Source organism: Ambystoma mexicanum, chromosome 3p, assembly GCF_040938575.1.
Source record: "Ambystoma mexicanum isolate Mex_15411 chromosome 3p, UKY_AmexF1_1, whole genome shotgun sequence".
NCBI lineage: Eukaryota > Metazoa > Chordata > Amphibia > Caudata > Ambystomatidae > Ambystoma > Ambystoma mexicanum.
In genome coordinates, this window is record NC_090925.1 from 62,325,280 (window position 1) to 62,352,833 (window position 27,554).

The window sequence follows — 27,554 nt, forward strand, 5'->3', positions numbered from 1 at the left end:
GATCTAACGGTCCTGGACATGGGTCTGGGTCCTCCTCTCATCCTCGGTTTCCTAAAGATCTGCTCAGTTTGTATGATGAAAAGAATGACATTATGGACTGGCTGAATACTTTTGAGTAGGCATGTGAAGTTCAACAGGTTGACAATGCTGATAAAATTGCCTGGTTACTTAGCAGACTGCCCCATTCTGGCTGCAGTGCCATTATGGAAATATAGATTCAGAGAGTACAAAAAGAAAGAAGGTGGTACTTGGGTGTCTTATGTGACTGAATCCTTAGAAAACTTGACTGGCTGGGTTGAAGGTTATAAGGTCTCTGCTTTTGAAGGTATGATATGTCTTGTCATGCTTGAACATATTTTTGCATCTTGTTCCCAGGAGCTTAAGCAGCATTTGGCAGATTCTAAGGATATAGAGCCTAGGAAATTTGCCATAGCAGCAGATGTGTGGGTGTCACATAGAGTGTCCCATTAGGACAAGACTCATCCTGGTAAGCAGGAGGAGGGGGAAAAGTCCAAAGATAAGGAGGGTGGGGAATCTGATCAAACTTCCTCCCAGAAGGTCCACAAAAAGAAAACAAGGGCAAGTCACAAGAGAACTCACAGGGTAGTGGAGGTCAGTCTCTACAAAACCGAACTCTGGTTATAATAAGCCTCCCTATGTAAACAGACCCAGTGGATCTTGTTTTGCTTGTGGAGCAACTGACCATGTGAAGGGGGACGCCAGATGTAAGGTCAAAACTTTGGGGGTCCACTCTGCTAATCTGGCCTTATCCTCCTATGAGGAAGAAGAGCTTACAGGGGCATCCTTCTCCTCAGATTCCTTCCCCAGTAGGATAGATTCTGAGATAGTTTTAGTTTCCCTCGGTTCCTGGGAGCCTAAAGTCTCAGAGGATTATGCTAGGATTCCAGATAATACCAATCACTACTTTAAGGACAGTGTGCTGATCAATGGAGTAGATACTCCAGCTCTTAGGGATAGTGGGTGTAGTCGAACTGTAGTGAATTCTACCTTGGAAAACCCAGAGGAAGTTGCCAAAGCTACTCTGTTACCCACTAAGTTGGCTCATGGCCCTCCTCTCATGTTCCCAGTAATACCTGTAATTCTTACTTTGAATGGGACAGCAGTTAGGATTCCAGTGAGAATCCAAGTGAAAGTCCCAGGAAAGGTCTTGCTGGTAAATGATCTCAGAGCTTTATGGCTTGTGGGAGATACAGCTGAAAGACCCTGCACACGGTCTCAAACAAGGGACGCACTGGCCAAGACCACTGCAACCCCCCAGCCAAAGGGGAAACCCAATGCTAAAAGAGTCAGAAAATCCAAAAGAGGGAAAGAGAATATTCCTCCTAACTCAACTACAACTGAGGTGGAGGTAGTTGGTCAAACACCAGAACCTGACGAGGTAGAGGTATTGCTTGAAGTATTTGATCCAAATGACCATCCTGGACTAAAAGACTTATTAGTGGAAGGTGGTCCTGACAGAGAGGAATTCAGTAAAGGCCAACGTGAGTGCCCATCTCTGGAAGGCCTAAGCAGACAGGCCTGTTCCCAGCTTGAGTGTGTACCTCCTCGGAAGCATAGGATTTATTGGGAAGTTGGGCTCCTGTGTAGTGAGCCTACAGAGCTACAGAGCCTTAGGATTGTGTTACAGGCTCTTCAGAAGGCCCACTTGACCATAAAGGCCAGTAAGTGCCAGATTGAACAAGGATCAGTGGCCTACCTTGGACATGAAGTAGGTGGAGGGAGGATACAGCCTCTACCCAGTAAAGTACAAGCAATACAAGACTGGCCTACCCCCACTACTCAGACCCAAGTGAGAGCCTTTTTAGGACTCACTGGGTACTACAGAAATGTCATGGCAGACTATGGCACCATAGCTGCCTCATCTGACTGCTCTCGCAACTCCAAAGAAACCCAATAAGGTAACTTGGTCTGAAGAGTGTGAGAAGGCCTTCAATGGCTGAAAAGACTCCTTGTGCCAGGCCCCTGTCCTCAGGGCCCCTGATTACCAAAGATCTTTTATTGTGCAGACAGATGCCTTTGACATTGGTATAGGAGCTGTACTATCACAAGTAGATGAGAAGGGTAAGGAACACCCTATTGGCTTCATTAGTCTCCAGCTTAATGACAGAGAACTTGGATGGTCCACAGTGGAGAAAGAATGTTTCTCTGTTGTGTGGGCCCTAAGGAAGCTGAGGCCCTACCTCTATGGGACCCACTTCACTGTGCAAACTGATCATAAACCCTTAAACTGGCTAATGAACATGAAGGGAGAGAATCCAAAGTTGCTTAGGTGGTCTATAAGTCTACAAGGCTTTGACTTCACTATTGAGCATAAGCCAGGTGTCCAAAATAGCAATGCTGATGGGTTGTCCAGAATGTTTAACAGACCTGAACAAGAAAATCATCCAGGGGTGGATTAGTTCCCCATGTCCTAAGTCTGGGAGGGGCGAGTGTTCGGAAAGATTTTATAACTGTATGTAATTTTCCCTCCATGTGTACACCGCCAAACGTGTTGCTGCTGTTTCAACACCATAGACTGACTTTGCCAGAGAAGCACAGCCTTCAGATAGATACAACCGATGGACTTTTTGTGAGATGTGCAGATGTGTCATGGTCAGGGCTGGTGGCAGCTATCTTTTTGCATTATTTTTAACCCTTTTCTGCCATGTTAACATTGTTAACCGAATTTGGCACGAATAGGTGGCCTGGTTCCAAAATGGCCATGCTACGTTGTTCTTTGTCCTGTCCTTTGGCCACCTTGCCCCCTCACCTTCCCCAGGTCGAGTCGACCCGGGGCAATCCTTATTTGGACATGCAGTTTCCCGCAAAACGCCAAGCTTTTGCGGGCTCCTGCATACCTTGTGTGTGTGCCTCCAGGATGTGGGCTGGGGTGTCTGTCCCCAATACACATCCTGGGTGCCAGAGAGTCTGGAGTGTAGTGAATGACTGGGACCACTGTGGTCCATTATTGGTCCACGTATGGAGTGCGTATTTGTGAGCAGATCTCCCATTGGGTCCTCTCTGTTTCGGCGCAAAGGAAACTTTGGATAAGAGGAGGCTGAAAACACCCTGTCGATCTCTGGAGTTCTCATGGAACAAAGGATAGGATCCAAGTATCCTTAATCTACGAAGCTGAGTCGAGGAACCGCTGGTGACCTGCAGGAAGGTTTGGCAACCTGAGCCCACTGTCGTCCCGTGGGACCCTCTGCATCTGGTCGTCCTAGAAGGTCTGCAAAGACGCTTCGCCCCATTGGAATAGTGGGACCAACTATTATAGGCACCTTCATCAAAACTTGCAAGTAAGCTTTATCTGAAGTGTCCCTGGGCCAACCAGTGGACTGACCAGCTTACCCAGTTGCTTTGCTCTGTCACCGCCACCGTTTCAAGGAAGCCCTTGAAACTTGCGATTCTGCTAGCTCTGTGTCCACGGCACCCTCACACCAATTTTCGTACACTTGGCATTCCCAGGTCTGAAGTGAGACGAGTGCACCAGGACCGGAGCATATGCAGTTACTGTGTTGCCCTGCCACGGCAACAACCTTTGCAAGTACGCTGCATTTGTGACTCTCTTGCCCCTGAAGCCTGCTGCAGTGAAACCAGGTCAATCCATCCACCCGGAGCGGAGAAATCACCACTGTCCCGTTTGTGAATCCTCACTGTATCTCAGGAACTGATAGCGGCAGAGACATCCTTTTTGTCACGTTTGAACCTGCAAGCGAAGTGGACTGAACTGGTGAAGTTTGGATCCGAGAGCGCCTGGGACCGGTGAGTACTTCCAACACTAACCGGTGACCCCTAGTGCCAGGGCCCCTTTTTAAGCACGAGTGGCCCCTGAGGGTCCCTCTCCTTTCCACTGCTAATGCGAACTAGTAACACCATCCCGCACTTTGGAACTGCCTCTGCCTTCAAATGGAGGTCCTCCCTGAAGAGTGGGAATGTATTCTTCATCGCCTCATCCACCTTTCTGAGCTGCTAGAGACCCCTGAAGGGACCCCGATTTGCCCATTGGAACAACCGGGTGCGCTAGCATTGCATGTAGTATTGAGCACAAGGCTCCTCTCTTCTTAGGGCTTGGACTGCCTCTTAGTTTGGTGTGTTGCTGATGTCGAAGGGGGCCTAAAGACTACCTGCACTGCCTGTTTCCTTTCCATCTAGGTTGTCGACAAATTTCATGCATTTAACCCTTTAGACCCCAATGGTCTTGTATATATATTGAATTGATAGTGTTGTGTTGATTTACTTAGTATTGCTGTGATTCTTTTGCTATGGTCAGAGTTACAAAGGCCTTGTAATAAATGTGTCTATATTTTTGATATAACACCTGTCTGGGAGTAATTTGTAAGTGTCCTTGCTGTGTGTGCTCACTGAGGCCTGCCACAGCTACCTTGATTGGTCTGGCTTGTCCAGAGGTTACCTTATTCCAAGAAACTAGGCTGGCCTTCTGAACCTCTGCCCACCAGGTCAGAGTTCAGAAATCCATCTTAACACTGATGACCGCAGGCCTGGGACCTGAAAGGGTTCTCAGCTCACTGTACACCTTTTCAAAGTGCTGTGAATGACTATGGGGCCGATTCATAGAACAAATGTTCGCTGAAAATCGTGGCGCAAGCGTGCGATTCATTGAAGGGCATGCGCATGTTTTCCCCGGGATGTGCGCCAAATCTGTGCGTGGCGCACATGGGTGTACACATCATTGCAACATCCTGAACGCCATGCGCAACGCACACAGCGAAAAGCGCACAACGTTAGTGCACACACCAAAAAGGGGGCAGAACACGGGGCGGAATGCGCGGAATGGGGATGGGGTGAAAATAAGGGCGTAACTGGGGATGTACTGCTGGGAAGTACACGGAACGCCCACACGCACGCGAACTACACGTATTCATGGAATCAAATAGGGAAAACCCGCACATGGCCAAAGACACGCACAGACCTAAACACATCCGCCACACAAAGGCAGGCGGTAGCGTCCCTGCGCATTACAAAAGTGTGTGCGCAAACAACAAACACGTATATACAGCTACGAATAATGTCCCATTCTGTGGTCCCCTATGAGAAATGACATGTCACGCAACGCTCAGGCAAAAAGCAAGAAAAAGAGATAAGCGACCCCTGTAGCCCACGTGCATGTAAAAAAACACACACAGTACGCTGAGGCAGTCAGGAAAACAAAAAATACGTACGTGATCAACACGCAGGTTAGTATGCCCGGAAAAAAAGGGGTACGCGACTAACAGGGACACCCGCATTATGAAAAATAGCATGTGCGACTCAACATCTGCCTTGCGTGTAGAAGAAGAACGCGTAGCCAACACCCACGCCAAAAGGAGAAGTACGCACTGTAGCCGCTGTGAAGTAATCGCGTGTGAACCCCAACGCCTGGAAAACACACGCACCGCTTTCCACGTACAGAGCGATGGAAACCCACATGGGACCTTCAACCCATGCCAGGGAAACGCCCACGTGCACATTATGTCACCTACGTGCTTACGCGCCAAGGGCCTTTCCTCGGAATTCACAAAAACGTGCTGTTTTTCACGTGTCAAATCACTCCGTATCAAGCTGGCCACGCAACAACACACGGAAGACCACGCTCCTGCCCAGAAAGCTGAATTACTGTCCCCCAGATCCCTGAACATCCTCCCACAAGCCAACTGCTGCTGCCTGCCTGCCTACTGCCACTGTGCACTGACATTTGGTGCCTGCACATCTGCCATCTGCAGGGGTCCAGTTGCTGTGACCACCCATGCTGGAACAGAAGACTCACGACTGGTGTTCCATCACTCCACAGCCCGGCCCCAGGACCCAGTTGCCCACACACACCTGCCTCGGGGGTTGCCATGTCCGACACAACACCTTCTGGCACAAGTGGCAACACCCCAGCACAGAGGCAGAGGGGTACCAACTTCAATGAAAAGGAAGTTGGTATCCTGGTGGAGCAAGTTCTGGGGCATAACGATGCCCTCTTCATACCATTGGGCGCTGACAATGAAGGATGGAAGATGATCTGAAAGGACATAGTGGGTGCCATGCACGCGCAGGGGGTGGCACCCCGCGACATCAAACATGTCCAGAAGCGCTGGGAGGACTACAAGTCCAGGACCCTCAAGAAGGGATCTGCTTACCCCCCAGCAGATGAGGGTCATGGAGCACATTCGCCCAGTGCTTCACCACCAGATCCTCAGGATGCAGGCCCGTCTGGAGTTGAGCAGTTAGTGGCCATGCATTCACATTTAAAACAGTGCATGTTGCAGTGTGCTGGTAGTTAGCTACTTGGCTGCATGTGTGACATGGATCATGTATGGATGTGTGTGTGCAGGGACATGATGGTGCTGCATGTGAGTCCAGTCATGCATGACCCACATGGATGGTGTATGTGTTACAATGCATCATGCGGAGCAGCATGCAGAATGCACACATGTATGCATGCCTGTGTCTGTACTTTGACATGATTGGGGTGTGAGAGATGTGTGCTGCTGTCATGGACATGCATGATGTACATGTCTGTGTGTCTGAGTAGTGTGTGCACCATGGATGCATGACACATGTCCATGACGATGTGTTGATTCACTGATACAGCCTACTCATCCTTGTATCCATACAGGGCCAGATGCATGACCCTCCAGTGATGCGTGTGCATGTGATCAGCATGTCGCATGATGCATTTGAGTTTCAGACTACCATTGGATGTTTCTACGGTACGGTGGACATGGATGCAAATATTTGTTGCATGTGCCATGCCGGTTCCTGCATGTGTGTTGCCTGCACTGACCCAAGTGGTGTTGGGAGACATGATGGAAGTGATGTTTGACAGTGCCATTCATGTACTATTGCTCGCTGTCTAGGGGACTATTGTACAGTACTCTGATGCTTGTGTTCAATGTCTCCCTTTACACAGCCGCGAGTGAAGAAGAGGGCGGAGACAGCGCTGTGGAGGAAAGCGGCAGGGATGCCTCCACCGACCGGCGACGCAATGCCCAGTCTTCCTCCCAGGAAATTCCATCATCCGGGAGCGAGGGGACTAGTGCCGCGTCTGCCACTATGGCTGCAGCGGAAGGGGCGGATGAGCCCCCACACGGGCTTGCAACGGCGGAAGACGGTGCATAGCCATCCAGGTTGGTGGTGTCTATAGAGTAGGAGGAGGCCGCTACAGAGCCGCACATGGGGCCTGGTGGGGGTGGTACCACTGGTGCAAGTGGTGCAGTCCTGGGCAGGTGCAGGAGGCAGCGCAGGTCGCAGCAGAGGTGCCTGTGCAAGTCTCTGTCCCTGACACTGTGACTGCATCACCATGCACCAGCAGGGATGCCTCGTCCCAGACCCGTCCGCAGGTAGGGCGGAGGTCCACGTCATCTGGCACTCCTCTACCTGTGGACGAGGGGACCCGTGACCGGATGGAGTCTGTCCTGATTGGTGTTGTGTTGCGCACACGTGACATTCGTGATGATGTGAGTGCTTTCTGGGGGGCCACACACGTCATCACGAAGAGCTGTGTGCCAACATGGCCCTTTTGGGAGGGTCCATGGTCGGGGGTTTCCTCCATCTGTCAGCAAGCCTTGCAGCCCTCTCCTCCTCTGTGCACACTATATGCCAGTCATTCTCTGTGCCGTCTTCTGGCCTGGATGCCACCAGGGCCCCCTGTGGATCTGCCCCAACCAACGCAGCCAGCCAGGTGGAGATCCCATCCCTGCCGCAGTCAGGAGTCGGAGGTCCAGCAGGGGTGGCCACCCCACCAACTGGACCCCAGCGGATGGAGGATGTGCTGGCATCATCGGGCAGGGCACGTGAACAATGGCGGCGGGGGATTCCATTAGCCCGGATGCCGTCGTGGTAGCAGAGGCAGTTGCATCGGAGGCAGCAGCAGGCTCAGCGTGCGAGGCATCGTGGCTCAGACCATCAATACCCCGGGGGCAGGACGACCCCGGTCTGGGAGTGTCTTCCGTGTGGCAGCGATGGGCCGGCAAATAGATGCGGAGAGGCAGAGGTCGGAGAGGGCATGGCTCAGGATGGTCAGGGCGGAGAACTCCATGCACTGGGCTTTGAGGCGGGCGGAGGGCCTCGAGGAAACACGCAGGGAGTTTAGGGATTCCATGGCTGCATCCCTGTGAGACCTCGAGTCACGGGCAACAGGCCCACCTCCGGAACATCGACATGGAGTTCATGATGCCCTGGGCCGGAACATCAAACAGTGAGCCGTGGGACTAGCCCGCCGTCTTTGTTAATTGTTATGTAGTTGTAGGTTTCCTTTATTTACTTTTTCCTTTGGGGTGCATGGACTATGCCCCGACTTTTATTAAATAGTTATTTATTAGGTAGGTTTTTTCTTAGGTTTCGTTTGGATTGTTGGGCACATCGACCCTTGATTTTATATAGTTATGGACCTGATTTTACATATTTTTTTTACCATGGAGGAATGGTTTTCTTTTTATTTTGACTTTGGATTTGGTGTTATGGATGGACACTCTAGAGGCATTTTTCTTTGCATTTCATTCAATTCACCATTAATAATTTTTCCTTCATTTCGGACATCCTTTTATTTATCATTTTATTCTTGTGTAATTTCGTTTCATTCATTAATTTTTGTATATAATACATTTTTATTTTTTACTTCATTTGTGTGGTCTTCTCTCATTGGTTTTGTGCATGTCACAATGTGGGTTTTCTCAGTCATGTGTCGCCTTTGTGTGGGTCTGACAGACATGTACTCATGCGCATTCTGGTTATTTAGGATCTATCATGACATGGGGATTTCAATTTGGAGGGGATGGAATGATTGGTTGGGTGTTTGGACTGGGGTGGTGTGGGGTGGTATTTGGGTGGCCATAAGGGCCATGGATCTGGATTGTGATGCTGTGTTGGGTGGGGGACATAAGTCAGGGCCTGCTGGCAGGTGCCCATCAATGGGGGTGGGGTGGGGGACATGTGTCGGGGCCTGCTGGCAGGTGCCTGTCAATGGGGGTGGCGTGGGGGACATGGGTCGGGGCCTGCTGGCAGGTGCCTGTCAATGGGGGTGGGGTGGGGCACATGAGTCAGGGCCTGCTGGCAGGTTCCCGTCAATGGGGGGTGGGGTGCGGGACATGTGTCGGGGCTCCCAAGTGCATGGTGCCTGTGGGGCATGCCCAGGGGAGATGGGCTGCCTGCGGGGCATGCCCAGGGGTGATGGGCTGCCTGCGGGCTATGGACTGGGGTGATGGACTGCCTGCGGGGCATCCCAAGGGGTGTGGGGTGGTCCCCTGTGGTGTTGGCTGCCTGAGGGGTATGGGAGGGTGGCACACCTGGGACGGAACACACTGCCAAATGGCGTGTAAATCTCCACGCGCACCCCCAGAATACACGTACCCCGCTCGAGCCAGGCCTATCACGTGTAAAACTTCACACGCACCCCTCGGAATACACGTACCCTGCTCGCGCCAGCCCAATCGCGTGTGAAACTCCAAGTGCTCCCCCGGAATACACGTACCCCGCTCAGGGCAGGCCAATCGCGTGTAAACGTTGAGTGGATTTCTTCTATCCTTGTACTGATCCCTGTTGGTTTGGCTGTAATAAACTGCAGTTTGAAGTTGCTGTCTGACTGGCCCTGCATTCCTTTTTGGGGGAAGGTGTTGGGCCTTCCGAGAGCAAAGTCCTAGTAGTCCTAGAACCTACTTGGGAGTTGGTCCCCAACAATATGGTTCCGCTAGCACAGGTGGGTTAAATGCAAGATATTGCTTCCTAACACAGATGCCCTAAATTTGCGATATGACTGGCTAACACAGATGGGCTAAATGCGAGATATGACTGACTAACACAGATGGGCTAAATGCAAGATATTACTAACACAGATGGGCAAAATGCAAGCTATGACTGACTAACACAGATGCCCTGAATTCGCAATATGACTAACACAGATGGGCTAAATGTGAGATATGACTGACTAACACAGTTGGGCTAAATGCGAGATATTACTGACTATCACAGCTGGGCTTTGTTGTAGTGGGTAATAAGAGTGGTGGGGCTTTCAGTGGAGTACAGCAATGGTTGACTGCGGCAGGCTTCCCAGGCTAGTATGGGCAGACACGGACGGGAGCTGCACATTAACACAATTACACAATGTACACATTAACACAATTTATGTTTCCGAGCTCTGGATCTGCTAAAATTGTCTTTTTCTTTTCTTTTAGCTAAACAAACACAATATGATTTCAAGTATATCTGAACAGATGGGAGAAGGGAATCAGACATATTCGACAGAATTTATTCTGGTGGGTTTTTCTGATATTCCGAACCTGCGGATGCCCATTCTTGTTGGATCTCTACTGATGTATCTGGTGACTATTTCAGCAAATATTCTCGTCATATTAATTATTTACTGCGACTCCCATCTGCACACTCCCATGTATTTCTTCCTCACCAACCTGTCTTTTGCAGAAATTTCTTTTACCTCTGTTATTTTCCCCAAAATGATGGCCAGTTTTTTTACATGGAACCCGCATGTTACTCTCCGAGAATGCCTGATTCAGATGTTCTTTTTTACAGCCATGCTTGCAACAGAATTTATCATTCTGGCCATAATGTCCTTTGATCGCTATATGGCTATCTGCAATCCTTTACGCTATACGATGACCATGAATAAATCTGTGTGTTTCCGAATGGCCGCTGTGGCTTGGATTGCTGGCCTCATGGATCCAATTTTCCACGTCATCCAAATATCTACCTTCTCTTTTTGCAACACCCTTGAAATTGACCACTTCTTCTGTGATATTTCTGCTCTTATTAAGCTTTCCTGCACCAGCACCGTCACCATTGAAAGAATGACCTTTGTTGTGGGTGTGATAGTGGTATTTTCATCATGTGTTTTAATACTGTCATCATACGTCAAAATCATCTCAGCCATCCTGAAAATTCAGACGAATACACATAGGAGCAAGGCCTTCTCCACCTGTGCCTCACACCTCACAGCGGTGATCCTTTTCTATGGAGTTTTCATCTTTGTTTATGTGCGACCAGCCTCAATGTACTCAGTGAGTCAGAGCAAAATATCCTCCTTAATATATGTAGGGGTGATCCCGATGAGTAACCCCATCATTTACACTATAAAAAACAAAGAATTCAAGGATGCCTTTAAAAGAAGGATGGCGTATAATGTTAGAACAAAGAACTAGACGGCAATAGAATTAATGATCAATTTGAAATTAATGAAATCATGCATTGTTTGATTGCAATCCCGTTGCTGCAAAGCCAATCTGCTGTAGGTTCAAAAAAGCACAACAGTGATGCCAAACCTAAATATAGCATGAATGTCTGGGAGCAGGAATACTCTCATGTTACTGGCACGGGTGAGTTTTCTTGGGAAAGAGTTATGCTCTTTGGTCTCAATAAAAAATGGTTGTAGTAACTATGCCCTTTAATTGTGCTCTGCACAGGGGTGATGGTCTGTGCCCTATGTTGATCATAACAGCAAACATGTTAGTTTAGGCTATGCTTAGCAAATGGCCAGTGGTTTTTTGACTTTAGAATGCTAGCACTGCAGTCGAGTATTCAAATATAGAGTGTGATTTCTTCTGCCACAAAGCAGAGTTTGAGAGTATAGAATGGAACAGTGCTTAAGGGCTGGTTATACTATGCGTCGTGAATGCACAGTTTTTCTCATTAAGGGATAAATGCTTTCAATAGATAGTTGTATGTTGGACTGCAACAATCAAACGTTCAAAGTATCTGAACCTTTCTGCTGGACAGCAGTACATACACAGAAATAATAGCATTACTTGGTTTCAGGAATTCGTTGATGTGAGTGGTGTGATCAGGTCATCTGCCTAACTTTGTGGACACATGGGCTGGGTGCCACCGGAAGCTGGAGGATGCACGGCAAGTGTACAGCCCTCAATGAATCACTGCTCGCATGCAGGGGACACACAGCGTTAAGTCCCATCTGTCAGCTAAAGAGAGCCAATGTAACAAAAAAACAGACCCAAAACTACCAGCAAATAAATAGATACATTTGCATTCAATGGAAATCATTTTGCAGAAATTCATCATTGGTAGCAATGGAGCTGATACATTCATAAGTTCTACACAGTGCAAAGCAAATTAGTGCCCGGCGAGAGTCAAGCAGAATGCAACATGCATTCTGATTGGCTCTCGCCAGGTCCTTACCCGGCCGAGAATCCTTCGATTCTCAGCCCAGATTCCAGCCGCCTTGTCTTTGGCGGTGGGCGTGGCAGCCCCTCAGCCAATGAGGAGGCTGGAAGCGGGGCCATCCACGCTCCGAGCCTCCCCGCGGCTGAGAGGCTGCCTTCGCCCGCCGCCGGGGACTCGGGTAAGGCTTTTTTTTTTTTTTAATTCCCTTTGCTCCCTCCTCCCCTCCCCCTCACTTACCTTCTTGTTCCTGCTTCCCCGGCGAGGGACAAGGGAAGCCTCCAGCTGTGTGGAGACTCGGAGCAGGGCCATCCCCCCTGGAGGCTTCCCTCGTCCCTCACCGGGGGCGCAGGTATGCTTTTTTTTTTTTCGCCCCACTCCCACCCTCCCAACCCCACTTACCTTCTTTTTGATCCTTGTTCGGGAGCGGACGCGCTGGTAACACTTGTGTTCCCAGCGCGTCCGCTCCTGATGGCCACACTGGAAAGGGAAAAGGGACTCTGTATTCCCTTTCCATGGCGGCCATTTTCTTGGTTGTTTCTTTTTTTAATTTTGTCCCGAAACACTGCAGCATTTCTGGACAGAAGAAAATGCTTTTAGTGCCCCGGTCACGCACATAATGCTTCGCTCTGGCCTATAACTCTGGGCCCTGGGGCATTGCCTGAGTCAGTAAAGCCCCCGCCGCTCGGGTCATATTGCTTAAATATTAAACCTTTTGAGAGCCCCTCTACTGAGAAGGAACGTGGTGCAAATACCTTCGATGGAATGTATTCCTCCCAGTAGAGTCTGCAGGTACATTTTAGCTCACTGCACCCTTCACAGAGGGCAAATATCCATGTGCAGGTTCAAAGTAAAGTAATTTTGTACAAATAGAAAAGCATGCTGCAAAACAGGGGACGGGGTTGCTGCTCAACAGATACAATGTTGCAGATCCGTGGCTCTCTGATCAATGAACGAATGTTTCAATGTTCTCATCCAGTGTGTCTTTTTAAACAAAAAGAAGATATTTCATGCTTAACAAAGCTTTTCTTGTTTTTCAGTGCACACACTGGGGAAGCAGGGGACTCCAGCTCAGTACAGACTGCATCAGAGATGGTTGCAGAGCGAGAAATGGAATCTAGAATGGTGAAAGTTGCAACAATATTAAATGTCCAACCTCTTTCCAGCTCACATTACTCAGGTCACATTAACCAATTATTTTGAGCCCAGACTAGATTCACATAGGTGCAGATCTTCACCTAGAGTCCCAACCAGGGGGAGGGGAATCTTTATATAAGCCGAGAGGCTCAGTCTGACAGTGTATGCTATCGGGAAAGGAGCTGCAGAGAGGTGTTGTGTGGCAGATGGGGAGATGATGTATACAAATTGACCATCTGACAATTGATTGCGGGAGAATTGATCGCGGGAGAATTGATCTAAGTTAAAGGGTCAATTAGGACATATATGCAGGGGGAAAACCCACGTAACCCCCCACCCAATCAAAAAAAAGCCAAACCTGCTTTGGCTTTTTTACTTCTTCTTCCAAAAGAAAATTACTCATGTTCTTTTGGAAGAATTATTCTTTATTTATTTTATATTCCCAATCCCCTTATATTATTTATTATCCCAAACCCACCCCACACATATATAAACAACTAAAATAAAGGAGAAGGTCAATTTGGACCACTATTATTAGGTCAATTAGGACAAAATGTCAATTGTAAAAGGTCAATTTTGGTAATACCAGAGGAGAGACGTATAAGAGGAGTCTGTAGGCAAGAGGAGAAAGGGAGAAAAAGACAGTTGAAGACTGGAGGTTGGAGGCCTACAACCAGGAGGATGAGAAGGAGGTACGTTGAATCCCAGTATTGCGGGAATTGGTTGAGAGTGTAAAACCATGTTGTCAGTCCAGGATCATTCTGGTAGACCAGGTCTGCCATAGGCAGGACTTAGAGGTGGGGGGACTTGAGTCATTGTTGCCTCACTGAATGTGAGGGAGCTTATTTCAATCTCAGAGAGGTTAAGAGTTAAACAGGGACCAGGACACTAGAAGAGGAAGGTGGCAGGGTACAGAACCTTGGAGGAGAACGCAAGGACTGGTTGAGAATGGAGCTGAGTGAAACTCTTTTGTGCCCTGATACAAGAGAGTCAGTGTCTGATGGGTGTCAGCTACCCAGGTTAAGCAGCCCAGCCCAGACATTTGTGTTGCTTGATAGTCATGGTGAACGGGGCCCGACAGATAGGTGGTTTACATCCTGAAAAAAAAGAAAGGGCTGAGACTTTGCATATTGGTAGTTCCTATGCATATTTTGGAGAACCGTATAATTGATTTGCAGAAAATAAACTACGTTTCAGAACTGAAATTCCATTGTTTGTCTATTTTTGTTCTACTTGACTTTGTGTAAATTAATTGGTCAAAATAGCCACCTCTCCAAGACTGAAGCTCATTAGATTCGATAGTCATGACTTGTCTGTGAAAGAGGAATCATTCTGATGTTAGCAATATTCTATGAATGTTGTGAGGTTGAAAGTTGTAAACTTCACATCACCTGTGACGTCTCTCAATGTCTGCCATTTCTCTGACTTTTAAACCTGTGCTTTTTCTGTTGTGTGTACATGTAATGCCTCACTAGAGATGTGAATCCTGTACATGCCTCCTGTGAAGTCCTTGTCTTATCGGGGTGAGGTGTCTCCAAAGCAATTTGTTCCCTGCACTGTTATCCTTCCATGGTAGGTTGGGTAGATTAGTAACACTGCAATACAGTGAGTCCAAACATTTTACTTTGGGGGTCATTACACGTTTGCCGGTATACCACTGGTAATTCCAGCGGGATACCGGAAAACAGTATAACTGTTCCCGCTGCCTGGGTGGTATATGTGAATTCCATGGAGTCAAACATGGCTCCATGAAGGGGATTACTGGTATAACCAGCACTGGTAATATCGGTGCCAGAAATACCGGCTGTTTTTTGCTAGTGGGGGCCTGATTTACCTCCAGGTCTTGGCTGGAGGTAAATCAGGCACCCGACCAGCAAAATTGTGCCTTTTTTCTGGACTAATGGCCCCCTTTGTGTTCCATGAGAGGGAATAGGACACAGATGTTGCCATATAAACTCATTGTATTTTCTGGCTGCCACAGAACATTGTCTGTGTCTGGATGCTTTGATGGAATACACGTTGGCAGAGAAAGCCTAGGAAGGTTTGTATGTAACCACCACCAAGTGATTAAGTGGCCACCGACATGTTAAATGGATGCCAGCCTGTGATTGAAGCTGAGCTGATATTCTGCTCCCAGGATTCCCATGCAACCTAAAGCTGCCCACTTATACAGTGATGGACCAAAGTAGCCGCCCGAAAGGAAAGACGTCAACCCAAGAGGAATTGTGAGAAACCTATATCAAGCTCCAATGCTTCCAAGTCACCATTCTGAGATAAAGCTCGACCTGCACATCATCCTTGTTCCAATAAACAGATGTGGGGGGAGTCCTAATGTTTCCTTCTCTTGACCCAGGAGGACCAGCACCATTTGCAATATCTCCAAAGCCTCTCACCTGGGAAGTGTGGCTTTGGTCCTTGCATTTTGAAAATACATTGAGGCAAGGACAGACAACTTCTGTGAGCAATGACTGGTGTAGAATCAATGGCCGGTGACCATGGGAAGCATCATATGAGCAGTTACTCTCATGTCTAAGCGAAGCTAGTTTCTGAAATTATTAAATATCTGCTGAAATGTAAAGGTTCCCTTTAGCAATTAAAACCAAGTGTGAGATTATCCAATTGACACCATGACTGCAGGTGTACGCCTGGGCATAGTAATGTTCAGGACATGGACTACTAAAGTCTCAATGGAGTCCTGCGAGAGATACACTGGATGAAACATGCCTGGCATACAGCTGAATGGTTTTGATCCGAACGTTTTTGGATGTACAGTTCCTTCCTTAAAAATAAAAATACCTGAGAGTGATGGAGTAGTTTTAAATGGAGGCTCATGACTGTATGCATGTTTTCTTTACCCAGGGATTTATTCTTTGCACACAGGTCATATGCGTAGATACTTATGAACACAACAATGGCAATACTTTGCAAGTCACACTCTTTTTAAAGAGTGCCACCTACTCTGCTTTCATTTCCACCCTCCTAGCAAGCCTCCTGCCTTTCATGGGTAGCCTGGAGATCCTGACACAGCACCATTTGTCTTCACCCCCTTTTTATCATGTTATGTATTTGTTTTTTTCTTTAGGGCAAACACCTCAGGTTCTGCTACTAATGCTGAATGTTGTACTCTTAAATGTCTAGAAGGAGGCATGCAAGTCAGTCTCCGGATACCACGACGAATGAGCGAAACAGCGAGGCCAAAACAAACCCTCAATGATGAAGCAAATGCACAACAGGTGCTGGAGGTTCAGTGGTCCTTAGAAACTGAGTGAGGGAGGACATCCAATGCAGAATAAGAACATTAGATCACTGAACAAGAGCCCGACACCTCCAGTACTGCCCCCCATTTCCACGCTCCTTAATTCAGAAGACGTATAATGAAATATGCATGAAGATGCAGCATTTCTACCTTGTAAGAGAGGCATGGTATCACCAGTATGACACTGACACAAGAGCTACAAGTTTCAAAACCTGTATTAAAGTATTGGGGTGTTTGAAAAACTCCTATTTTGCCCTATTACTATGATGGGAGTAATCTGGTTCTAGTTAGTCTATGTACAATCAAAATGGCCTATTCTAACAAAACCTAATGCCTGCACTATCTCTTATACCAAAATTGTGTAAGGGGAATATGTATGCAACAAACGTCAATGTGATAACATAAAAGAACAAGGTGGCTAAGTCAGCGCTCCTCACTAAGTTGGACAGCATGGAGTAAGGCGCCCCCCGTCTACAGGATGACACACTCAGGATCAGGTTATCAAAAAGAGGAAGTTCAAAACGTGAGTCGAGGCATGCTTTGCCTTCCATGTTAAAGTCACTTATTTCCAGTGCACCAAATGTTCGTTCACAGTTCAACAAAAGATTATTTAGGTCTCCCTCTGTTGGGCTTGGACCTCTTCAGCCTTTAAGTGCCTGATTCAACGTAGGTCTTCCTAAGCCTGGCTCGGATCTCGCAATCACAGCACTTGCAGAGGTCCTATTCCCCAAGCTTCATTCCCATTCGCTAGGGGTTCCCTTCCCCTAACTTATTTCCTGTTCCCCGTCTCCCTCATTCGGACTCGTACCTGTCACTGTTGTCAAAGACTTTCAAATGTGCAAGGCCTTTTTCATAGACCTCCACAGGACCACTTCGACTTTCAATTCAGATTTCCCTTGTGTTGTTTGCCCCAGTGCCTCTTGAACTTGGTAGACCCGTAACACACTTATAAAAGTACAAAGACATTGTTCTCTTAAAGCAATCACCTTTTAACTTCCCCTTTCGATAGAATTCATCTTGACCATTGCCCATTTCATAGTTAATTCGCTTTGTGGCTTTACAACAAGACATCAAACAGTTCACTGAGACTTTTGAGTGGGCTATTTCCTTTCACGGGAACAATTTGCTTCTCTGTATCACTGGCTTCACAGTTATCTATAACCTTTAAAGTTCACTATTTGTTTGCTTTCTTTCATTTCTCATCAGCACGCACGCAACCTTCAATCGGAGATACACTGTTGGGGCTTCACTCTTTCCTTGACACAAACCGGCCTTTCATTTCTTTCGCTAACTCACCGGTTGTGTGCATTCCTTTCTTTCTTTTGCAGCTTTGATTCACGAGTGAAGGTTGATCTCACAGGCTTGGCCTCGCCTCCCCAACTCTGTCGTTCACCAGGGAGGTGCACTGGCGTCCTTGAAACACAATGCAGGCTTCTACTTGTCTGGGATTTGGCTTTATCCATGTATCCTTTGTAAGGAAGGAAGGGGTCGGTTGAGCCCCTCCCATACATTCTACGCAAAAGTGACCACTTGCTCTTGCACTGGTGGAGGGACGCCTTCCTTGCCCTTCTGCGGCCATAGGGGACAAGGCTCTGGCATAAGCAGAGGTGGGGCTATTGCAAGACACACTTGGACTCCATCTTGTGTACAATCGACTCCATCTTTGGACTAGGCCGCATCCTAGTATTGTGAAGTCTCCACAAACCTCAGCAGCGCCGCACACCCAGCGAGCACTGAGAGCCCCCACTTTTTTCCTCCCGCACCTGTGCCTCCCAAGTCCCTTTCCATTGGATGCTCCGAGACAAGATGTTGCAAACAAACAATGTATTCATTTCATTCTTCCTCTGAGATCCCTGTCCTGTGGGTGACCGGGCCGAACCATGACCTGTAGTTCATCTATCTCAACAAACCTGCTCCTGCACCTCTCACCAACGCTGTTGGAAAATGACTGCTTGTTCAACCTTGTACCTCTCCTAAGCTATTCTTTCGATGTACCAGAAGGGTGACCTTCCTTGCTGACCACCCTAGAGTGCCCCCAATAAAACCAGACTCCTGCCACAGTATATTCTGTCCTAATCTAACATGTGTCACTCCACCCCCGTTCCGCTCTGATGTGCCAGACCTGACAGCTATAAATCCCATCCCCCACAGGTTACCTAAGCACACCACTAGTGACACAACGTGAGATAATGCAAACATATGTTTTATTTATAGGCCTCGCCTAAAACTTAAAAAAGGTGTAGTAATAATCATTATTTACTCTGTGTCTAGGATAAGTGTGTAGATTTGTAAGCCAGAACCAGCCACCTCTCTGGACCTGACCCAACCTTCACCCCGCACGGACCGACCCAGCTGAACCACTTGATGTCCAACCTCCTGCCAAGTCATCAGCCAATCCTGTGGATCCGCCCCTTACAGCGCTATATGTGCACCCCTTCCCTAACCAATGAAAATGTAACCTGTAGACTGTATAGAAATCGTCACTGATAACTCTGTAACCCTTTAAAATGTATTGTTTCTCTATTCTTTGCCAGAGCGCTCTCAAGGCAGCAGAGTTCTCTGGATGCTAAATTTTATATAAACCTTTGCTGAATCTCCATACCAATCTCCTGGTCGCATTCCCTGTTGGGATGTGTCCTTTATTCAGAGTTTTTGTTGGTGCAGTGGGGAGTGAGCACCTTCACTTTCCTGGTTTTCCCGAGACAACAACCTCCTGCAGGGATCTTACGGGTTTCCTACCCTTCACTCTTGTCCCTCGATCATCTGTCCTGCTCCACTGGGTTCGCCTTCGGCCCGGTAGATCTGCTCCTTCTCGTGTCCCACCTTGCTCCGAGTGTATCTCTATGTTCCACCTTTTAATCTGTGTGGGGGGAGCTAATGGGTATCAGATGTATGTGATCAGGAGCCTGACTTTGCCTGACCTTATTAACGGGACATGTCCAATGGGCTATGCAAGTGTTAGACTCTTTACTCTCTGTCCTCCTCTTCCTCAGCCCAGAGTTTGAGTAGAAAGGGGAGGGGATTAAACGTTGGAGAATCTTATCAAATAGAATGGGATATAGGCACGGCAAAGGGGAGGATGCCCCGTCTCACCATCGGTTGTCTAACCCCCACTCCCTCAAGATCCCCCACCCAGGTGATCCTCCTGCACTGGTCCATCCCCAGGGTCTGGATCCAAAGGAGATGGCTGTCCTTGGCCACCTGAGAGAGAGACCCCGGGGACTTGTGATTGGGACACCCTTTGGTTTTTCACAACCTCCAGAGGAGCTTTGGGCATCTTTTGAATTAGAATGTAGAAAAGAGCCAAAGGGAGTTGGCTTTACATATCAAGAAGGAGGGTGAAATATTGGGCCACTGCTAGGGGTCACCTGTTTTGCTCATGCACCTACAAAGTTCACTGTTGCTTGTCTGATCCACACCATAGCTGGCAATCCATAGAGGGTCCCCACCCATTCAGGGCGCCCTCTTGTCTCCAATTTACATTGATTCTTCATTGCACCTTCTGTTGTGGTTGCTGCCCAAAATGGCAGACAGCCCTTGATCCTGCCCAATTCTTCCAAAGAAAAAGAAAAAGAAGACAGGGAGGCTGTTTCTCCACTACACACTGAGAAACTATTAATTCAGAGGATAACCAGGTCTTTATTTGCATCTGCAAACAGCCACAATGACATTCAACATAGCCATCCATCCATCCATTCAATATGATTCATTCACTCACTCAAACTTATCAACTTTGCTGGGACTTTTTGTGACGTCTCAATCCAAGACAACAAACTGCCCAATTCAGGTTACTGCACAGTTTCTCCTGTTCACGGTGTATCTTCTGAAATGCACTAAATGTTCTCTGTAAAGTTCTATGATGCTTTATGACTCTTGATCTGATCTGCCATTCATGAAGTATCTACAAAATGAGTAAAGTAGTTACCAAGATATAGGTAAGAATGCATGTACTGACTTTCTCAAATCACCTCGAGTATGAGGTTTATTGAATGACCTCCAAAACATAACTGCACCAAAGAACCCATGCATCATTCATTGCAAACATTGACAGAAATGTTTTATACAGTCACCAAATGATCCATTTGCAGGTTGAGGTTACTGTATACATTCCAGGTAATAGTTTCTACCCTTAACTACTTCGGATCTGCTCCATGCTGCTCTTCCTGACCTAGTCCTGGTCCATGTGGCTTTCCCTGCCAATTCTCTGCCCTATAAGCCTCTGAATGCATTGCCCATGACCCAGTGTCACACCTGCTGTATCATTTCTCCCAGTGTGGCTTTGCCTGCCAATTATCTGCCCTATAAGCCTCTGAATGCATTGCCCCTGACCCAGTGTCACACCTGCTACATTATTTCTCCCAGTGTGGCTTTCCCTGCCAATTATCTGCCCTATAAGCCTCTGAATGCATTGCCCCTGACCCAGTGTCACACCTGTTAATATCATTTCTCCCAGTGTGGCTTTCCCTGCCAATTATCTGCCCTATAAGCCTCTGAATGCATTGCCCCTGACCCAGTGTCACACCTGCTAATATCATTTCTCCCAGTGTGGCTTTCCCTGCCCAATTTCAGCCTCATGTCATTCTCACAGCCTGAGTTAGGCCCCATGCCATTCTCGCTGCATTGGTCCTTCTTCAATGTGACACCAATGTGACTCTTACAGGCCCTGTTCTGCCTACATTTGTCCCACTGGAATATTAGGCTGTCAATCTCGCAGGAAATTCCCATGTTGCTCCCACTGCCTCCTTTCTGCCTAATGTCACTTGTCATTGCCTCATTCCTGCTCCATTAGGCTTTAATTTCCATACTTCTGCCTTATGTCTGTCTCAATGCATCATTACTGCCCCAGTGTGCTCTCATTCACCCAGCTCAGATACCTGTTGACTTCGCTGCCCTGCAGCTGGTCGTGCATCTCTCGGCACCCCCATCGCCAATGTACAGCACATTACCACAAACACACTAAATGCACACATCCATTTTGTATAAATAAAACCTTTCTTATCAGAAGTCCAATCTGATCCCAAATGTTCCTCTCAGCTCTCCACTTTCTCCTTCAGGCCAATGGACACAGAAAGCAAGGATACAGCTGATCTAACTGTGTGTTTGATTCCTGATTTCTCCATAGCCAATAGTACTCTTGAGATAAGCCCTGCTAAAAGTAGCTGAAAAAGCACTGCTGGACTCTGAGTGCTAAGGACTGTGACTCATTGGGGCCAAGCCTCTTGTTGGGATGCCCCTACAGAAGGCGCATGTGTTGTTTTAGTTCGGTTTAACATCCTCACATATAGCAATACGGAAAGAGCAACACATGTATTGCTATTGCAGTTGCAGAGGTCATAGATAGGTCAGTGTTATAGGTCATGTGTTTAGTTGTCGTATTCATAGTTATGTAGGGCAGTGAGATGTGCGGGAAGAGTTGACACAGGTGGAAGATGGAGTCAGCAAGGTACTGTGGTAGAAGCAAGCTCAGAGTGTTAACATGGCAGAGGTGTCACAATTTTGGATGTTAAGTCCTAGCACACGATGAACAAAATAAAACACAGGCCCTGATGTGGAGCTGCAGCTCTTTTTTGCTCAGCTCCATAAACACATCCCCTTTCCGTTTCCCAGGAGAGAAGCCACAGTCAGCAGCACCCATGGCACACAGATAAGTCTTTAATTGTATCCAGCTTCAGGGTCTGGACGTGGTGGGAATGGAATGTTATTTGAAGGAAGAGCAGGAAGGGATGCACCCTTTGAAGGACACATTCATGAGAATAGGGCATATGCTTGGGTGATGCCAATGGGGAAGCAGGAGATTTAGAGCACTACTGCCCTCACCTACGAGTGGTCATCCCATTTGAATTACAAGCACACGTATAACCAAAAACAAATACATCTCTGCAATTCAGACTGAAGAGTGGTATCATCGTCACGTCCTCACCGGGGACCTGGGGTTGGAAGGAGATAAGAGGGGAGCCGTTTCTGCAACATTGCATAATTTGGGATGGGAGAAGCAGAGTGATGCCAATACATTTAGTACAAGGTCGGAGCAGCTTGTGTGCGCCGTGGCATCAGGTATAATGAGAAGGCCTATTGTTTTATCAAAGCACACTTGGCCTCGCCAGTGTGCTCGGATTGCGTCTGGATTGGAGGGGTGCACATCAGATGACAGTCTCAATTTATGAATGTATCAATAAGGGTAAACCACCAATCCCATGCCTGCATTTGCAAGTGGCGATGTAGGGGACCATGTGTCTAGGGGAATAGGTGTAGATTAGATGTGGCTAAGGAACCAATGGAAATCGCACTATTCAAGGCTTAATTAGCTCCTGGGTTTGAATATACTATAGGGTGTAATTGCAGGCCATTTATTTCACAAATATAGAGGCACTGTGATAATACCAAGGTCCACATAATCATTAGAATCACAGAAGATATTAGACCTTAATGTACTTAACCTACTAGAACAAACATCAATGTACAAAAAGCAGCATGTACTGCACCTCATATCATGTAATGACATCAAGTACAGAGAATCCATGGCTGACTCAAGGAAACATGTGGTTAAGTATTGCTCAGAGAGAGAGAGAAAGAGAGATAGAGAGAGAGAGATAGAGAAAGAGAGAGAGAGAGAGAGAGAGAGAGAAAGAGAGAAAGAGAGAGAGAGAAAGAGAGAAAGAGAGAGAGAGAGAGAGAGAAAGAGAGAGAGAAAGAGAGAAAGAGAGAGAAAGAGAGAGAGAGAGAGAGATTTGAAAATAGTAGATCCCGCGTTTATTTTCATAGATGACCTAAAACAAAACAGAATGTGATGCTGTCAAGAAGACCTCGTAGTAGTTCAAAATGTTGGATCAAGTACAGTTCCTTCGATATTGTATCTGTGTGCATATGGCATACACATGGCATGCTGAGCCCCATGCAAAGGACAGTTCCTTCCATATCATACCTGTGTCCAGATGGCATACCGAGCACCATGCAAAGGATGGATCCTTCCATATTATACCTGTGTGCAGATGGCATAGAGATGGCATGCCGAGTGCCATGCAAAGGACGGTTCCTTCCATAGTATAACAGTGTGCAGATGGCATGCCGAGCGGCATGCAAAGGACGGTTTCTTCCATATCATACCTGTGGCAGATGGCATGCCGAGCAGCATGCAAAGGACGGTTCCTTCCATATCATACCTGTGGCAGATGGCATGCTGAGCCCCATGCAAAGGACGGTTCTGTCCATATCATACCTGTGTGCAGATGGCATGCCGAGCGCCATGCAAAGGACGGATCCTTCCATATCATACCTGTGTGCAGATAGCTGCTGAGCCCCATGCAAAGGACGGTTCCTTCCATAGCATACCTGTGTGCAGATAGCAGGCTGAGCCCCATGCAAAGGACGGTTCTTTCCATATCATACCTGTGTGCAGATGGCATGCCGAGCGCCATGCAAAGGACAGATCCTTCCATAATATACCTGTGTGCAGATAGCATGCCGAGCACCATGCAAAGGACGGATCCTTCCATATCATACCTGTGTGCAGATAGCATGCTGAGCCCCATGCAAAGGACGGTTCCTTCCATATCATACCTGTGTGCAGATAGCATGCTGAGCCCCATGCAAAGGATGGTTCCTTCCATATCATACCTGTGTGCAGATAGCATGCCTAGTGCTATGCAAAGGACGGATCCTTCCATATCATACCTGTGTGCAGGTAGCACTGTGTGCAGAATGTTTCCCATTTGCATCGTGCTGTGGAGCGGACCCTCTGGTACCAGAGGAACTGACCCGTGTGAATGCCTACTCTGTCCCGTAGCGTGGCAAATTCTGTAAAGGTCGCCCCAGGTGTAAACCCCTTCTCTTTCCCATATCTGATTTGTTTCAGGTCAGTGGCTGTTGTATATAGGTCTGCGATCAATGGTATTTCTGGTGCGTAAGCATTCTGCGTGTGGGTAAGTGTTCTTGCTCTACACCAGATTTCCCTCCCCAAGGTGACTATAAAGGGTGCTTCACCTAGCAGTTTCGAGGGTACCCAGACAAGTTCTTTCAAATTGAGTGGGAGGCTCATGGTCTGCAGCAGGGGTATTTCATCTGTGGGCTCGTCGGATAACCATTTAGTTACAAAGCTGAGCTGGGCTGCTAGGTAGTATTTTTCTAGGTTTGGGAGCTGAATGCCGCCTCGTGTGTATGGTAGAGTTAATGTCGACAGCGCTCTCCTGTGTCTATTTTCCCCCCATATGAACTCTTTTATTAGCGTCTCAAGCAGCCGGAAAAAGGGTTTATTGATATAGTAATGTACATTCTGGAACCCATATAGGAATCGCAGTAAAACAATCATTTTAACTATTGAGGCCCTCCCCATCATCGACAGGGGGAGTCTCGACCAGAAGTTCATGGACCTGCGCAGTGCCGGTAGCGCTGCCTTTGTGTTGTGTTCGTGCATCAGTGTGGAGGTGTGCATTATTTGGATTCCTAGGTATCGGAATGTGGTGGTCTGCCATCTTATCCCCACCTCCGGGAGTGCTTCTATGTCCTCATGCTTCAGGGCCGCTAGTGGGAACATGCAGGATTTTGACTTGCTGAATTGGATCCCAGATACTCTGGAATAATTGTCCAGGACTTCTAGTATGGTTGGCACATTGAGGTGTGGGTCTCTGACGTATATAAGTACATCATCCACGTAGAGGGAAATAGTGTGATCTACCCCCCCTAGCCTTATGCCGGCGTCAAAGAATTGCTTCCCTGACTTCACTCTTGCTCTTGGTCTGGTGAATAGTATCTGAACCCATCTAAAGAACCAATGTCCGAAGCCAAATTCCCCGAGCACAGCCACAAGCCACTCCCAATAGATGGAGTCAAACGCCTTTATGGCATCTAGGGATAGTAGTGCATAAGAGCCCTCGTCTTCACTAGTTTGCGCTATGATGTGTTGCAGCCTGCGCAGGTTCATTGATGTGTTGTGACCCGGTATAAAGCCGCTCTGATCGGTGTGTATTATGTCACCAATTATTCTAGACAGCCGCTTGGCTAATATAGTGCCGGTTTGTTTGGCTTCAGGATCGGGACCACAAGTGTTTCTCTCATGCTTTCAGGCAGTATCCCCCTCTCATATGCTTCTTGGTATACTTTGTGTAGCAGGGGTATGAGGGAGGGCTCGTATGCTTTATAAAACTCTGAAGGCAGACTGTCAGTGCCAGGTGCCATGCACGTGGCCAGGGACCTAATTGCTTCAGTTATGTCTTCAGGCGTAATTTCTGCATCTAGTGCGATGGCTTGTTCGATAGGCATTCTGTGGAGCCCAATCTCATCCAGCGTATCCATAATCAGTTCTGAGAGAATGTTGTAGACATGGCATTTCAATGGCTTTACTCCCTGCTCATAGCCTGTGGCTACTCATTACTCAAGCATTGCAAGCCTTCTGACACCACGATGCATGAGTCACAAACAATCTGCTCTTATTTAAGGCACTCAAAGCAGTGCCAATTTGGTGGTACTCCACGATGTAAATGCCACATCTGCATGAGCAGAGCAACACCGCAACTGACTACCATGACAGTTACCCATGAACATTGGAAGGAGCATGTCTTAGATCAGTTCAGTGATAGCTGCGAAGCAATGTCCATTCCCGGGCACAGCCATTTAAGAAGGTCACCCAACATGTTAGCATGAACACTGTGTCCCTCAGCACGTTCCTGACTGTGGCATAGTTTCTCAAACAGGATCTGGTCAGTGCAGGAACGCGACTTGTCTAGTAGGTCATAGGGAGCACAGCTGGCAATGCTCTCAGGTACTGCATGTGTCTGTACACTTTATTATAGCTAAGGATGATGTGGGAAAACTATTGGTGACATTCCCCACCCCTTGCTTCAAAGACAAGGTGGTCAGTTTTCATTATCATGTGGGTGTCAAGTGTGCTTACTGTGTGTATGAATGCACTCAGGAGGCACCTGGAAGAACAGTTGTATCAGTATAATGGCATCACACAGTGGAAAGACATCACAGTAATTAGCAAGGTAAGGGCACTCATGGCTTCAGCATATAGGGAGGCCAAAGCAAAGGCTCACAGGTGAAGAGGCAAAGAGGCTGTCAATGGCTGATCTTCATCCATCACTGTTCTGCCCTTAACAGAAAAAGCAAACTGAGAGTCTGGGTATCAGAGCAGAAATCCATGCTGGTTCCTTACCCAGGGAGTTGAGTTTCAATATAACATTCCTAAACGAAAGTACCTTCAGCTTGAGTTCCTGATCTTGACTTCAACCCATTAAACACAAAAAGACACAATGCTACATTTCTTTTTTTTCATTTTTTATTTACTATTTTTTTTCCCATACAGTGACAGACAACAGGCATTCATGCTGTTTACATAGCATCAGTGATTGGTAACAAACCGTAATGAATACAAATGTTCACATGTACCAAGAACTAAAACACAACCAAAAAAGGATCTGCGATGTGCATACATTTATGGTTACAGGGTACGGTTCAGCATAGCCTGTAGGCACCAGGCACTGGCTTGCATAGATTCCAACAGCATCCCTGTTGTCTATGACCTGCATCATACCTTAACAGGTGACACTTCCCAAGCGGCTCATTCAGGCCTTGTGTCAGAGGGGAAAACATTGCCTGTGTCAGTGGGTCCCAAGCAGCTACTTCTGTGCTCGCTTCTCTCATCCCACCATACACTGCTCTGTGCCAAGTTGTGGTCTCGGCCGTTGTCCAGTGCTCTAAGTCTGCCCACTGAGTTCCTCTGCATACTTTCATACCATTGCGATTCTATGTTTGGCTAACACACAGAGAAGTTCCTTCATCCTGGCGAGGTGTGATGTGTGTTTCTTCCCCCTCTAATATAATCCCAATAAGCAAGCTTCTGGGGGCCAGGTGTGCATCTGTATCCATTCCCTGACCACTTTATCTGTTATCGCCTGCCAGAACCTTTTGATCACCGAGCAAGTCCAGAACATATGAATAAAATCAGCACTGTCAAGGGCACATCTGGGACACTTCCGTTCCTCTGCTCCTCGGAACAGTGGTATCCTGTGGGTGGTCAGGTCAGCTCTGGGTGTGATGTACAGTTGTGTGAGTT